Here is a 16,780-nt window from a genome sequence, read left to right as displayed (position 1 = left end):
GGGCCCCACTATACACCTGCCAAGTTTCATGGAAATCGGAGGGGGACACTTAGATATCCTCCCTTGTTAGTCTTACACTTTGTAATTATATAACACTGCATATATTATAATGTTTTATTTTAATTTGAAAAACTGTAACTGTAGAACAATTGTATAATTTTTGTATAACAATTCTATCTTGTTATATGTGTTAAAGGTTTCATCCTGGAATGGAATGTCTCACATTTATATGTGTTTCCATTTCCAATACATTCGAATGAATACATATTCGTTTCAATGGCATTTACAAAATCACCTTTGACATTTTTATGTTAAACACGAGTGTGTTAGCCGATGCGTAGCAAAGTATTTTAGGAACAACACTTGAAAAAAATTCTTGTAGGACTAACTAATGAAAAATTTCTTTGTAATCGAAGATCATAATACCTTTTAAGGTGTGGTAATAATATAATGGGATTGAGATACGAAACTCTCGGATCCGGATGTTCGGATCCGTATCCAGATCCGAAACTTTCAGACCCGGATCCGTTTGGCCATCCCTAATCAGCACCACGCTTCGGCCGGTTTTACCCCGCAGGGTTGTCCCCAGGTACCCATTTATTTGAATCTTGGTGAGCCCCAGAGCCGCTTTGTGCAGGGACAAGGCCAGAAAAATTCCGGGAATAGAACCTGGGTCTCAGACGCCGTACCGACTAGACCACCGCCGCTCCGATGTCATTATAACTAACTAACTAACTCTCTAGCCTTCTTAAACCCGAAGGTTCATGGCTGCAGCAACACAGGCCTTCCATCTTTCCCTATCTTGATCAAGTTCTATATACTCTTTTCCATCCCTACCGATTTCCCTTAGGTCCATCTCAACGTTGTCCCTCCATCTTCGTCTTGGCCTTCCTACTGGTCTCTTACCATCAGGTTTCCCAACAAGAATCCTGTAAACTCCTCTTTCCTCTCCCATTCGTGCCACATGGCCTGCCCACCTAAGTCTTCTTGATTTAATTATTCTAATAATATCTGGACATGAATACAAATTATGTAGTTCTAAATTATGTAACCTTCTCCACTCACCTGTCTCCTCATCCCTTTTAGGTCCAAAGATTTTCCTAAGGATCTTACTTTCAAATACTCTCAATTTATGTTCCTCTTTCAATGTAAGGGACCAAGTTTCACATCCATATAATACTACAGGTAAAATTACTGTTTTGTATATTTTAACTTTTAGTTTCTTAGATATTAAACGAGAAGACAAAAGTTTATGAAGAGAGAAGTAACATGCATTTCCTGAATTAAGCCTACTTTTTATTTCCTCTTTAATATAATTTTCATTTGTTAATATTACTCCTAAGTATCTGAATTTGGAAACTGGTTCAAACGAGTTGTTATCAATAATTAGATTTTGATTATTACCCAACACTTGGTTTCGGCCTGTAAGCATATATTTAGTTTTCTCTTTGTTAACTTCCAAACCAATCTCTTTAGCAGTTTTGAAAAATATTTTAGCATTATTCTTAATTGTATTCACATCATCCCCCAGTAAGTCTACATCATCTGCATATGCTAACAACTGAGCCACACCATTTAATTTTAGTCCTTCTTTAGTTTCTTTTACCTTCCTAACAGCATATTCTAAGGCAAAATTAAAGAGCAATGGAGATAATGCATTTCCTTGTTTTAACCCATCATGAATTGTAAATTTGTCAGACATATTAATACCTACACGAATTTTACTTTCTGTTTCACTGGTGCATATTTTTATCATACTAACAAGCTTCTTAGGTATTCCAAACTCTACTAATATATTATATAATTTCTCTCTTTTGACCGAATCATATGCTTTTTTCAAATCAATGAATAGCTGATGGACATTTTTATTATATTCCCACTTTTTTTCAAGTGTCTGTCTGATGTGAAAAATTTGATCTGTAGTTGATCTGTTACGTTTAAATCCACATTGATAATCACCTATAATTTCATTAGCATATGGGGTTAGTCTTGTTAAAAGAATGTTAGATAATATTTTATATGTTGTTGAGAGTAGAGAAATTCCACGGTAATTATTGCAGTTCATTTTATCACCTTTTTTAAACACAGGAACAATTATGGATTCTTTCCACTGTTGAGGGATTTCTTCTTTATTCCATATTAAACAAATTAATTTATGAATTTGACATATTAAGGAATTTCCACCATATTTAATTAACTCAGCTGGTATTAAATCAATGCCAGGTGCTTTGTTATTCTTTAACCTTTTAATAGCATCTTTAACTTCAGTCAAGTTAGGTTCTGGAACTAAAGGTTCTGCTGTGTGGACTTCATTTACTTCTGATTTATCTCCTACATGGACATTTAAAAGGTCATTAAAGTAGTTCTTCCATCTATTTAGAATATCGCTTGGGTCAGCTAGAAAATCACCGTCTTTATCTTTTATCAAGTTTACTTTAGGTTGCCACCCCTTTCTAAACTCATTTACACCTTTATATAAATCTCTGAAATTTTTATTTTTGCTGTTTGTTTCAATTTCGTTAATTTTGCTTTTCAAGTAATCTCTTTTTTTACTTCTAAACGTGCGGCTAACTTCTCGCTTTATTCTATTATAATTGTTTAGATTTGTATGATCACAGTTATTTAACCACCTAAGTCTAGCCTGATTTCTTATTTCTATTAGATTATGACATTCATTATCAAACCATGGCTTACTTTTTCTTGGTTTATGGTATCCTATACTATCTTTAGCTGCTGATTCTATTGCATTACGTATGTGCTCCCAATTCTTATTTACGTCTGTTTCATTTATATTTTCATCATCATTTAAATCCTTCAAAACATCAAATCTATTTGACAGTTTAATTTGGTAATCTTTCTTAATTCTTTCATCAGTAAACTTTCCTGTATCAAATTTTAGAACCTTTAGGTTTTTTTGCTTATGATTTATCACTGCGAGTTTTTCTCTTAATTTAGCAATTACTAAATAATGGTCACTGGCACAGTCAGCACCTCTATGTGTACGAACGTCAATTATACTAGTATGCCTTCTCTTATCAATGAGAATATGATCTATCTGATTATGAGTTTTACCATCTGGAGAAGACCAGGTATATTTATGGATATCTTTATGATTAAAAGTGGTACTTTTCACAATTAAATTCTTGAGGTTGCAAAAGTAATCAATCTTATACCATTATCATTACTTAATTCATGAAGACTTTCTTTACCAATCGTGGGTTTAAATGTCTCTTCTTTGCCAATCTGTACATTACAGTCACCTAACAGAATTTTCATATCATACTGAGAAAATTTATAAAAGACCTGTTCTAACTCTGTATAAAAATCATCTTTAGTATTATCATCTTTATCTTCCGTTGGTGCATGTATGTTTATTAAAATAATTTTACACCACCTACCCTGTAAAACTGCATATGATATCCTATCATTAATAAATTCTACTGTTTTAAGAGCCGAGATAATTCTATTATTTATGAAAAAACCTGTTCCAAAATTATGTTTTTCAGTACCACCATAGAAAAAAGTATAATTTTTAGTTTTACAATTCCCTTCTCCTGTCCACCTAACTTCTTGGACAGCTACTACATCTAATTTATACTTAACTATCTCATTAACTGTACAGTGAAATGCCCCAGGCCGGTAAAGGCTCAGAACATTCCAGGTGCCTAATTTGATATCCTTATTCCTAACGTAGATCTTATCCTTAGTCCAGGGACCTCCCAAAGTAGTCCCCACCCGGAGATCCGAACAGGGGACTATTTTACCTCCGGAATATTTTACCTTCGGAACATCCATGGCCTTATATTGCTGTTTCTTGACATTTTTTTTTACAGTGCAGAGTTGTCAGCTCTACGCCTAACCCCCAATATGAATGGAGGAACTACTACAGAAGACAAACACAAACACATTAGACAGCACAACTACTACACAAGACACGCAAAAACACATCACAACTATAACACAATATAAACACAAACACACCACAACTACTACACAATATAAACATAAACAAACTACACACTACAACTACTACACAAGACAAACATACTAGACAGCACAACTACAACAAGTGTATTTATATATATAAAATATATATAAATATCTATCTGAATTTGAAAATGATTTTTTTATTGCAGCTATACTATTAAACTTCACAGTAAAGCAGCAAACACGCATTCTTGTAACACACGATTGTGAGCGAAGAGAGCAAAAAAAAAATTTGCAATTTAACAAATTGTTAACATGTGTTAACAGATGTAAATTGAAATCGAAACATGTAAAATTTGGAATTGTAGCATGATGTAATCAAAATAAAACAAAAGGAACTTGGACCTACCGCGGAGTTCTATCTATCGGTGTCATTATGCAAGTATTAAATAAACACATACCTACAATAACAGTGTTTTTTAACAGTAACAAATAAGATAATATTTTTCGTAATTAAAACCGTAAATATATAACATGGTTATGTTTTAATTGGGGGATGCTGGAAAGTTGGCGGACCGGGATAGAAATTTACCAAAAATACACCTCGGTGAAAATTTCATCTTGTGCCGCCCCTGTCTTCGGTTCAAGTTTCAACAAAACTGACTTGCATCAAAATTTTCCCTCAGCTCAGCCAGACCCCATCCCTCCCCACACAACCTTCGGTGCAACGGGTGGTTAGAATCCCAGCACAATGCAAGTCGTTGCATGTTGGCGCATATCAGAACCAAGATCTCCATGCAACGCTTTGCTATTCCGGAGTCATATATCATTGCAAAATTAAGCTATAGTGCGAAGGGGCGGGCGACTGCGAAGTAAGGTAATAAAGAGTTCCGATTCTTTGCAGTTAATTCCGCTACCGGCGGAGAGCTTTGAGAGACGGCTGTTCAAGGAGGTGTACTCAGTTCTTTTGGCAAGAATTTTTTTGTGTGCAGCTCGAATTTCCCTTCTTCCACGAGATTTCCAGGATGTAAATTGAACACGCAATTCTCCTTAGGCTACTGTGCTGTCATCTGCTTCTGCGTGTTCATTCAGTCGCAGTGTCGTAAAAAAATTAGCTGCAGTGCAACAATAACTGTCTTGCACTAAGTCTGTGGTCAATCCAGGAACATGTCTATAATGTACACGGTATCGCTTCCAGGGATAGTTGTTCCACGTGGTATTTTTCAACAAATATCTCAGCATAAGCAGCTCACCCAGATTCTTTTCAATGGATACAATAGTGGCGTAAAGTGGCCGGAGCGTGCTGCTGATCACACACATCCCTTGTGCCTTAGATCCAAAATAGTATCACACTTCTACGGTGGCACGTTAAAAGCACTTTACCATTTTTACATGACAAAGAAGAGACATTAGAGGAAAAGTTAATCTTAGGTTAACCAAAGGTAGAAGAATAACCGTAAGGTCACCAATAGGGAATCTAGTTTGTATTTTCTTAAGTAGCTTTTCTGGCTTTACGCTAATCGAGACGATGAGAGATCAGAACCTAACCTAACCAAAGGCGCCACAGAACTAATAATGCTGTAGAAGGTTGGAACAACAAAATAAATAGGTGTCTTGGAAGACCGCATCCAGAAATTCATGATGTTCTGGCCTGCCTCAAGTGCCAAGCAGAAGACACCAACATCAAGTACATGCGGATGGAACTTAGTCTAGAAGGTCAGGAAAGGAAGAAGCGTGACATTAAAATCGACGAGAGAGTTGGGAAGTGTATTCGTACATATGAGGAAACAGGTGACTTCAAAAGGTGTCTGTTGGCTCTAGTCCATGTTCAAAACCTTGATTGATCCAAATTCCAAGCCGAAAATATCAATATTTCACATAATTCTTTAAAATTTAAAATGTCATCGCAATTATCCGCCATCGCAATTGTCCGTAATGGAAATTGTCCGGCTACCTTTCAGAAGACACTCTAAAGTCAACCTCACTTCCACGTAGTACACACTGGTCTGCATTTTGCAGACTAAAGAAACTCTTGCACCTGGACTCACAGCCAGTAAAATCCTGTGTAGAGTTCGTGTTGTGTCGTCCATGTATGTTAGTGATTGTCCTGTCATCCATGTCATCACTACTTATCTCCATCGTCGCGATTATCCAAAAGTGGAAGAGAGCGATAAAAATCAATCAACACGGAATACTTCGGTGGCAGGTTGATTGATTCATTTGGATTTTTTCTTCTTCGCTTTTCTGCCACTCTTCGATAATCGCGAAGAGGAGGACTTGCGATGATATGATGAAATTGATGAAGGGACATTCACAAAGTACACCCATGCCGGGTCGGGATTCGAACCCGAGACCCCTGGCGTGGTAGCGCGCTGTGCTAACCACTCCGCTACGGAGTTCGGCTTCGGTATTTGGTGATATATATCGTGTTTTCGATAATATCGTCACGATATTTGGTGATATATATCGTATGGGTGACATATCGTCACTATATGGCGATCATATGATACGGAAAAAATATCGTATCGTATCGTCTGCGACGATATATCGCGCTTTCAAATTTCCGATATCGTCCATCCCCAGATTATACTGACTGAGAGTCCAGACGCCAAATACTCGTTAGTCTGCAAAATGCAGCGTAACATGTGGGATGAAAAGAATGATAGCTACAAGGAAACAGTGAATAAATGTATGAATGAAGCAAAGTGGCAAAACGGTTTTGCGAAGTGCCTATTTAAGTGGGTCTTTAGGCCCTAATAAGTGCTACCAAGACTGTCAGGTGATTACAACTCACCTCCTCCCCTCTGGCTTGAGAATCCTACTCTAACCCATACACCATGAAGTTCCAGAAGACACGGAACACATGTAGTGGCAAGATGAGGACCTAATTTGTGGCCACACTTGTATTTGTCCACGGTAGGCTGTGTTTTCGTGCGATGCTGTCATTCACAGTAGAAGAGTCTCCAATACGCTCAACTGTGGTTCCGGCGTTTTGTAGAACGACCATCGAGAGTTAATGAGTTGTAAACCCAACCCCTCCTTGTACTTTCCTCTTGTTTTACACAGAAAAGAGCAATTACGATACGAAATATATGCGCTGCGAAGATCGAGGATTTCAAGAGAGGAAGTGCCGTGTTTGGTGTACGGGCCGTGACTCTTCGTGCAATGTCAATCGCGAGATTTATTGCCTTCGGGAAGTGGCTGAGGTGCTGGGTATTTAGATACCACGGGAGGGGAAATGCTGCTCTTTTCTTTTTCAGAGGAAAACGTGAGACGGTGGAAGCGACGTGTATGTCAGTGGAGTCTCAGTCTGATGAATATATTGCGTGGGTGGCGCCTCAAAGTCGCTCGCTCAACCGGTATGGCTCTTGTAGGACAGACTAGAAGTCTGCAATGCAAGGCCTTCATGCGCCGCGACAGACTATTGTCTGCAAGGTATCCGAAACCAAGTTGCACGTAATGGAAGGTTGTACGGGTGTTTTAAAAGTCCTGCAGGATTATAAAAACTTATAACTTTTAAAGTAATACGTTTATCACAACGAAATATTGTTTGTTACATAGAGGAAACTTTAAAAACAATGTTTGATGTTGTTTGGTTTATCGTCAGATCTCCAGCTGATCGCCATTCACGTCCAAACACTCTTTCAATCTTGGATTGAATCCGAGAATTGCATTCTGATGGTGCTCATCCGGAATGTTGTGAATCACATCACGTATGTTGAATGAACTTCAGGTCTCAAATATCTGTCTGTTTCTGTGGATACACCTGGGTCTAGGCATGTCCCAACAGCCAGTAGGCGTAAGGTCTGGTGACCTTGCAGGCCAATCCATCTCGCCCCAAATTGACCATCAAGAAACTCATGAACTTAAAGTGCATAGTGTGTGTGTGTGTGTGTGTATGGAGGGGGGCATATCTTGCTGGAAGTGGACCTGATCGATGATGCCTAGCCTCAGATGTTCCGGAACAAGGAATGTCTGCAGCACAGCCACGGCGATGGAATAAATGCATAAAAGAAAAGAAAAATCAGATTGATTTGCTTTATTTTACTTCGCTTTTTCTGCCACTTTTGGTGCGATGATGGTAATGAGAGAAATTGATGAATAGACACTTATAAACATCAATGGCCTGGCCAGGATTCGAACCCGGGACCGCTGGCTTCGTAGCGCGATGTGCTACCCCCCCCCCCCCCCCCACGGGAGCCGGCAGGAAAATCGGAGAGTTGAACTCAAATATAATGCAGCAGCCCTCAAAGAGTCGTAAGATGGCACGCACTTTAATATTTATGTACCAAACCGTGAACCGGCTGCTGCTCCTTTCAAGGCATCGCCGTAAATAGGTTTCATTTCGGAGGAAACAACACTTGTAACACTGCGAAATTTAAAACTGAATGTATTGTAATTTACAGGTGAATTGTTTACATCCTGCACAGTGCCCGAGAATGCCTGATTGCAATAATCATTCATAACTAAACCCCCGAAAAAAACAACTAACAGTACAAAATAATAAACAGTCTAAGATGTCATCTGGGAAAACACGATGAAAACCAACAGACTCGAACAAGACGGTGTGGAAATTTATAATCAGTCTACATGTATACCAGGCCATCCTGATTTATCGATATATAGCCCTACACCTCTCCCATCAGCACAAAATAGATAAGTACTGACCAGAGGCGTCTCGTGAAAGCATGCTGCGCATGCGTCAATTGTGGGAAAAAGGACAGTTTGCTCTGCGACGACATTCATGAGCATTTCTACATTCTAATTTCTTCATATAGGATAAGTATTCACTTACACGAGAGCGCTGAACTAAGCTTATATTACATTTCTTGGATCTGAAGTGAAAGAAAATAATAATTATTTTCCCACAATTGACGCATGGCATGCGTCACTTCAGACCCAAGAAATGTAATATAAGCTTAGTTGAGCGCTCTCGTTAAAATAAATACTTCTCCTATATGAAGAAATTAGAATGTAGAAACGCTCATGAATGTCGTCGCAGAGCAAGCTGTCCTTTTTCCCACAATTGACGCATGCGCAGCATGCTTTCACGAGACGCCTCTGGTACTGACGCAGTCCAAGGAAATTGAGAGGAGGAGGTGTAAATGTACAGAGTTAGCGCCTATATTGGGTGGATCCACTGATTTAAGGTATCGCTGGACCTTTGGCACTAAATTAATTTTCGGAAATTCCTCTCACTTCGAGAAACGCTATGATTATATGATATATCATATATAGGGCTAGGATTTTCATGACTTAGTATATTTCTTTTGGTAAGGGCGATGTGTTCCCTGAATATATAGAAATTCATATTGTGAAGAAACCAATTGAATTAAGGTACTTTTTAAGGGCATATTTTGGCATATTTGGCCATTTGTACGTGCTAAAGCATATTTTGATGGATTTTCGGTCACATTCAGCATATTTTTGCTTTTTCAAGAAATATACAGTCATTTTCCAACTGGATTCGTTCTTACTCCCATGCTCACTCGAGGTTTTTTTATTTCAGCAAAATCTTTTTCATTTTTAATTGAAAATTTACAGAAAGTATTCATCGTGCATTGCAACTCATCAGGGCCCATAAAGTGAACCAAAAATAGTATGTATATGAAAATATTCCAGAAAAGAAAGAAAACCAAGGAAACCATAATCTATTTAAGATAAGCTGTGTGATCTTAAAACATTTAATGTATTAATTAATATAAGATAGGATTAAAAGTAATGAATTATTTTGGCGGAGTGACCTTTCTAAAGAAGGTATTGATACTGATTGATATTGAAAGATCAAACTTTCATTTTAAGGGCAGAAATTAGCTTTAGGTCATTTTTTGAAATTTGTAGGTCATTTTTTTAAAATAATTTTAAGGCCATTCCATAGTTCCATTTTTTGAGATTTTTTAACTTCCGAGCCCTACTTATGAGCAGGCCCCGGTACCGGGCCGCGGCAAACCGGTTGTAAAACACAGCTCTATAGAAGGATTCCTAAAGAGAGATAAGGTAATTGTCCAGGATTTTGACTAATTCAATAGAAGAGCTCTGTTCTTTGCTCATCTGTATAAATTCCTGACAAAATCTCCAAAGTGGAACATCAAAAGAAATAACTAATATATTAGGAACATAATATGGTCTCCGTAAAAAGGTACATTCACCTCAAATTTCATTATATCTACATCAGGACATAATTTGAAATTCTTTCCTTATGCCACACCACAAGAGTAATACATGAAAGTTTCATGAAAATTTTCGTAATTTTTGTGTGCAGTTTATAGAGCATTCCCTGACATTCGCTACGAGACTCGGATGCAAGCGGCCCCGCGTCAGGGCTTGTCTTTCCCGGTGAACGGGGTCCGCGACAGTCACACGCTACAGTCTGTTTTTTCGCTCTCCCTGCCTACGCTCTCTTTTCCTTTCTGTTGAAGTTACAGACTGACGCCAGTATAATCCTCCCTCGGAAGTTGTGCTGTGTCGTGTCCGTGTGTTGAAGATTGTGGCTTAATATGGCACCACAAAAGTTTACATTTCAACAAAGGATTTATCTTGTCGAGTGTTACTTCGGAAAGAGGAATTGTGGAGAAGTGCGACGACGTTTTGCAACGAAATTTGCTGGTGTTCTCGTTCCACATAGGACCACTATATTAAACCTCGTAAAACAGTTTTGAGTAACAGGGTCAGTTCTGAATAAAAGTTGAAAGAAAAATGGGGAAACCTAAAAAATAAAGTATACAAAGACAATCCGTACACCATCCGTGAGTTAAAAGAGAGTATTGTACGAGAAATCGGGAGAATTACAGTAGACGAACTTGCACGTGTAAATGCGAATTTCCTTCGGAGATGCCAGGAATGTTTTGCAGCAGAGGGACAACATTTTCAACACCTTCTGTAGTCAAGGTTAGTACACAATATGAAAACTGTAATTTTAATAGCCGACTCTAGCGACTGTCGCGGACGCAGTTCACCGGGAAAGACAAGCACTGATGCCGGGCCGCTTGCCGCCGAGTCTCGTAGCGAATGTCAGGGAATATTTCTTAAATTATTTTATGCATATATCGCTTGCGTTTGTGGGAGGGGCATGTCTAGTTCTGCGGGGTGGCTTAACCTAACTACGCCAATGCCTTTCTCTCAAATAATGCTGCAAAACCAAAAAAAATATTAGAAGATCGCTGCTAGACACAAATTTTGACACAATTGTAACCGTTAGAGCGAAGGCTACAGCTCGGGCCTTGATAAGGTGATAAAGGGGTGGAAAACAAGTGATTATATTACCACTCCACTCCCCTTACCTTTTCCTCTCTGTATTAATGTTTATTGTTTCTGGCGCCTGGTGGTTGCACGCACAGAGGAAGCCGTCTGTCTACAAGAGAGCTGTATGACTGCAGAGCCCTCACGCGAGCAGTTTGAAAGTTACGGACGAGTGACGTAGCCGGTTGCGTGATCGAATATCTTCCTGTTATCTGTCATCGCTGGGGGAAACCTTGGACTGGGGTGTGAGTGGAAGAATGCATATTGATTCGTGGGTAAATAACCGGGAGGGGAGGGGTAATCACCTGTAGCTGGAATTACTGTACGCAGGACCAAGGGGTGTCAAACTTGCAGTTCTTACAGGGTGGTGGAATAACTGCAAAAGGACACAACCGCGAAACGTAACAGGATTAAACGCGAAAGAAACAAGAGTGAAAGCAGGGGTGCCAATCTCCGCCAAGGTCAAAATTTTTACATCGATTTCTTTTCAGGCTTTCAAGAATATTAATTTAATGGGATGCCAATACTTTCTTAATATCCCTAGACATTTAGTCCTTTCCAGCTTCTCCTTTGGCACGTTCGAGGTCGAAAACGTGTGGATACCATATCGCTAAATATCTCCTTCTTTAAAACTAATACCCAATCAATTTTAGACTTACTGTTGATATTGAAGAGTGATTAAAACAATAGCGATACACAAGAATTGAATACCCCTCAATTTAATGCTCAATCCCTCTCTAACTAAAATAAAAGCCATAATCTAAGACCTAGAGTTGCATACTGTCCCCCTCCCCAAAGAGTAATTGAGAATGATCCCCAGAACCCACGTTTCAATTAAGGCTTAATATGTAAGAGTTGGATATTTCCCCCCCTGCCCCCCTTCGATAATACCTTTAAACACTTTGTTTTCTTCATCTAATAGATTAAGTATGGTGAATTTAAGGTGTAAAATATTTACATGTATTTTGGAAAAAGATATAAATGTTGAATATTATATTATTTGAAGGGAAAAAATCCCCTCCCCCCCAAATCTCGATGGCGCAACCCCCCCCCCCCCGCGCTTAGCCCCTTTCGCGGTTGTTCTGACGACCCGTTATCACCAGCTCTTGTGGCCCTGTATATCTTATATATGCCGTAGCTACGAGGAGAGCCAAGGGGGCTGTCGCTCTGGGCACCGAACGAACAAAAAAAAAAAGATATACCATTGAACGTCTCATAAAATTAATATCATTGAGAGTTTACAAAGAAATAGATCTAAGCATATTCTTAAAAAATTCTACAACAGTCACGTCGAGATCACACTTATTGCTTAAAAAATATATTGCATGCGATTCGTTTATGACTAAAAGTACGTACATGGGCGTTTTGAAAGTTGAAAACTGTCAATAATCGGGAAATTCATGTTTAGCATTTTAATAAAATGTTATTCAAAATTATTGTCGGGGTTTGAATATTTTATTCCTAGCTGGCCATGAAACAAAATTTATAACATTTATCTAGGTATAACCGCACCAATTTATGAAGACACACTCAAAGTTTTCTTTCGTAATAGTCACTGCGTTGTAGTTATCCATTTGACCGCTTGGCGACAGTTTTTACAAGATCTTCATTAGAAAACATGCAGTGATGAATTTCACGTTTATTGCTAACATAAAGGAATGTGAAAAATAATATTTCACCACCAAGTTAAAATAAAATGATTGGAATACGATGTATATTTCTGTCATAAGTACTCAATATATAATTCGCTTACAACCTCTCTAAAAATACCAGAACCTGTTTCATTAATATCTGTATTGGTAATCGGAGAATCGGTTGTAGCCTATAGCGTTTGTGGCTGGCTGTGCGTATTGAAAGTTCTGAGTTCGAATCCTAACTATAAAGACACATTGGATAGTCTATTGTGTTTACTTTTATTTATTTAATCTCATAGACACTTAACATTTTACTTCTATAACAGCAATTAATTTCGGAGAGTAGAAAAGTTGCATTATGATATATAAACACAGATATTACAGCACCAAGATATTTGTGCAATCGGAAAACATGCGAATACGCGGCATTCCTGGATTCGACACTAGTGCTTCCAGGCCAGGGCTACAGATATTGTGGTGGAAATAGTGAAAGCTAACGTGAAATTGACTTTGTGCGAAGCGAAGGTGATCTGATGAACGACTTTCAACAACTTACACGTATCGATAATGAGATGAAATCTTAACTACACACGGACGGAATAACAATAATACGCAGGATAAAATGACATATTTATGGGGAGGATCCAGGGAATCCGGACCCCCTCCTCCCCGAGAGACTTTGCAAGTACATAAATTATGAAAATCGACTTTTTAGCACTTGTTTTACAATCGATGCTCATTTATTCCCACTAAACTTACTGGAAGGTAAGGATTATAATGGGATCATATGGGTTTGAAGAACAGTACCGAAGAACATTTATACATACTACTACTAATGAATTACTATTAATACTAATACTTATTATTACTACTACTTAATATGCATAAAATATTAACCAGGAACATTACTTTTCAACTGGATCTAACATCCTTTCTTGTTATTCAATAAATATTAAATTATTTATCATATTAATATAAAAAGAAAACAATCTGTGCGCATGTGCAACCACCAGAAATAGGAGATACGATGCACAATATTGAGAAAACGGTCAAGTCAAAGCGACAAATGCAGCTTGTTATGTCGCTCCGGTAAGAAACGTTGCATTCATACTATTTGTGAAGGTTGATTTCCAAGTTTGACCTGTCGCTTGTAGCTTCGGTCTGAAAGCTCCATAAGCCGAATTGTTGTTTGAGGTCCACTTGATGCACAGAAAGGCTAATCGGGACTGGAGCTACAGTTTAAAGTGGGATCCGAACCACTGTGCCATGCGCCTCAGTATCGAACCCGAGACCCCTTGACTACAAGGCTACGACGTTACCACTATGCCATTGGGGAGGCCCTATCCGATTCTCTAAGTGTAGCTCCAGGAATTTAACCAGAATTTTCCATCGCGGGCGGGGGTATAAGTGAAAGTTTGGAGCCAAAAATTACCATATATTGGGCTTTTGTGAAAGTTTTGGCGGTTATAATGGACATTTCGGGTGTGTGGATAAATCACTGGGTAGCCCTACACACCAACAAACTATGCAGATGAAAATAGTGAGCAACGGTTGAACAAGCTCCAGATTAAAGTTGAATGAATGACTGCCATTATAAATAATGATGCATGAATATTTATAACCATAATATAATAAAACGTAATTTTTCCTGCGATCTGTACCGTCTTAACCTTATCTCAAGGCCACGAGGTTACTTTTTTTTCAACTCTCTCCGATTCATAAGAGATATTACGTGTTAAAAATTACCCAAGATGCTTCGAAACAAAAGCCATAAATTTTTATCCCACGTTAATAAAAATCCCGGCGCACACTTTTCCCTATCTTATTTCCCATACATATTGCTTCGCTGCGTAGAATCCTCCGTGGATATTCCCAAACGATACGTTGTAAGAGTGGATTGTATCGAATCTTCAGTAAGTTTCATCACCATGCTCCCTTATAATGCCGAGCGTGAGAACAGTGGCTCCGCCAGTTCATAATGCGGCATGTTACTTAATCATTCCGTGCAACCATGCGAAGACAAATAAAGTGGGGGAGGGGGAAGACATATATGCACACCGACAGATCTCCATTTTTTTATTTTCAAGGCGCCATTTACTTTTATTTTTTCATTCTAATCCTGCCTTCAGATCTATAAGTAAGGAGCATCACGCGAAGCCATGTCGCGGAACATTGCAGGTGGAGGCATCTAGTGGACTATTATGCAAATTCGAAGTTAATTTTTTCAAGCGCGGCAAGGAATGCCGTGATGTTTCTGTGAGTTTCTTCGCAACGCTTCACTCGTCTGTATGCTGTGGCCTCAACGTAAATAGGATATACCATTGTCACTTGTAATATTTTCCTTTTAAAAGTTAACTATTATCAGTAGGAGACAGACTTATAGGGACTAAAAATCTGTAAAAGAAGTATGACGTAGACATCACTGTGGCTTCATATATTTTCCCAAGTATTGAAACATGTTCAATTTAATATGTGTAGACCAGTAGCGACGATTTGGTGCCAAAACTGGAGGGGAGGTGTGGGGGGGGTTTTCAAGAACAGTTTACTTTCTATTGATAGACAAGGCTTAGCATTAAGAGGACATAGTACGAGGGGGGAAAAGACAAAAAGTGTGGGGGGCTAGCCTCACCCCCCCCCCTAATCGCCGTCACTGATGTAGATCTTCTGTAGCAAAAGCGTTTGTCAAAGTTTAAGTCCATTTTATGTTCATACACGCTAATCGGGTGGGATTCGAATCACTGTGCCCTGTGCCTCCACCAGGAATCGAATCCCGGGCCCTTCCATTCTCACTTACTTCCTCTGGTTGCTCTTCACTTTCATTCTATGTTTCCTCCTTCTTTCTCCTTTTCTTTTGTGCTTCCCTCTTTCCTCGTGTTTCTCTATCACTGTCTTTCTTTTGTATTCGTTCTCTGTTTATCACTCTCTTTTTCCTTTCTTACTCTATATTTTTCATTCGTTCTTTACTGATTTCCTATCTTTCTAGTTTTATCTCTACCTTTTATTTCGTTCATTCTCTCTATCCTCCTCTGCCTTTTTATAGATTTCTTCCTTCCTTTGTTTTATATCTCTTTCTTTTCTGTTTCTGTAGCTACCACTCTCTTTAATTCTTTCCCTATCTCTCTCTGTTTTATCTATTTTATATTTTTTCTTTCTATTAATTTCTGTTTCCCATTCTCTATCCTTCTCTATTTCTACCCTTTTCTCTCTGCGTGCGTGTGAGTAAAATCTTCTCTGTAAGCTGTTGGGTGGGAAGAAGGACGGGCTAGGTGTCGACAACCCTGGTGTATTAAATGTTTTTATCCAACCCCTCTACAGCACTTTTCCAGTCAGTCGGTATGAGATTTTTAGTTGCGGACACTGGCGTACGCAGAGGGGACTGATGGTGCCACAACTCCCTCCGAAATTTTCAAATAAAAACGGTAAAGAGCTCTGGAAAAAGCCAGAGCGGTAAATTCAAACCCTCAATGGTTCCCGATTGTCATTTTTGAGAATGAAAAGTTCTAAAAATTCAAAATATCTTATTCTGTATGCAGCCTGCCTACAAAAGAGCTATACTCTTTCCCGGGAATCTCTGCGGCAAGCGAACGGAGAAAGTCTCTGCGCAAGTAGCGACTCGAGAGGACTCGACCAATGAACATGTGTGAGGGGACGGGATTGTGCGGAGGAGTTAATGCGACTGCAGGTACAGCCGTTTGCTCCGCGACTCGCTTTCTCCCATTTCATACACAGAAAAAACTGGTTTGTTTGGAATTACCAAAAAAGTTTGGTTGAGCTGTTTGGTTATGCTTTTTGTTTCCGATAACCAAATGTTGCTTGTAATTACTAAATAATTTTGTTCAAGAATACCAAAAAATTTGGTCAGACAAAATATGGTACTCGTAAACAAAATGAAACATATTAAGTAAAGAGAAACAAAACGTTTGGTTACATTTACTATATGTGCGTGAGCGTGCTTTCGAATTTGAAATAACAATTGTCCA

The sequence above is a fragment of the Lepisma saccharinum genome, chromosome 14 (genome assembly GCF_977018435.1).
Source record: "Lepisma saccharinum chromosome 14, izLepSacc3.1, whole genome shotgun sequence".
In the NCBI taxonomy this organism is placed as follows: Eukaryota; Metazoa; Arthropoda; class Insecta; order Zygentoma; family Lepismatidae; genus Lepisma; species Lepisma saccharinum.
Note: the sequence above shows the minus strand (reverse complement) of the source record.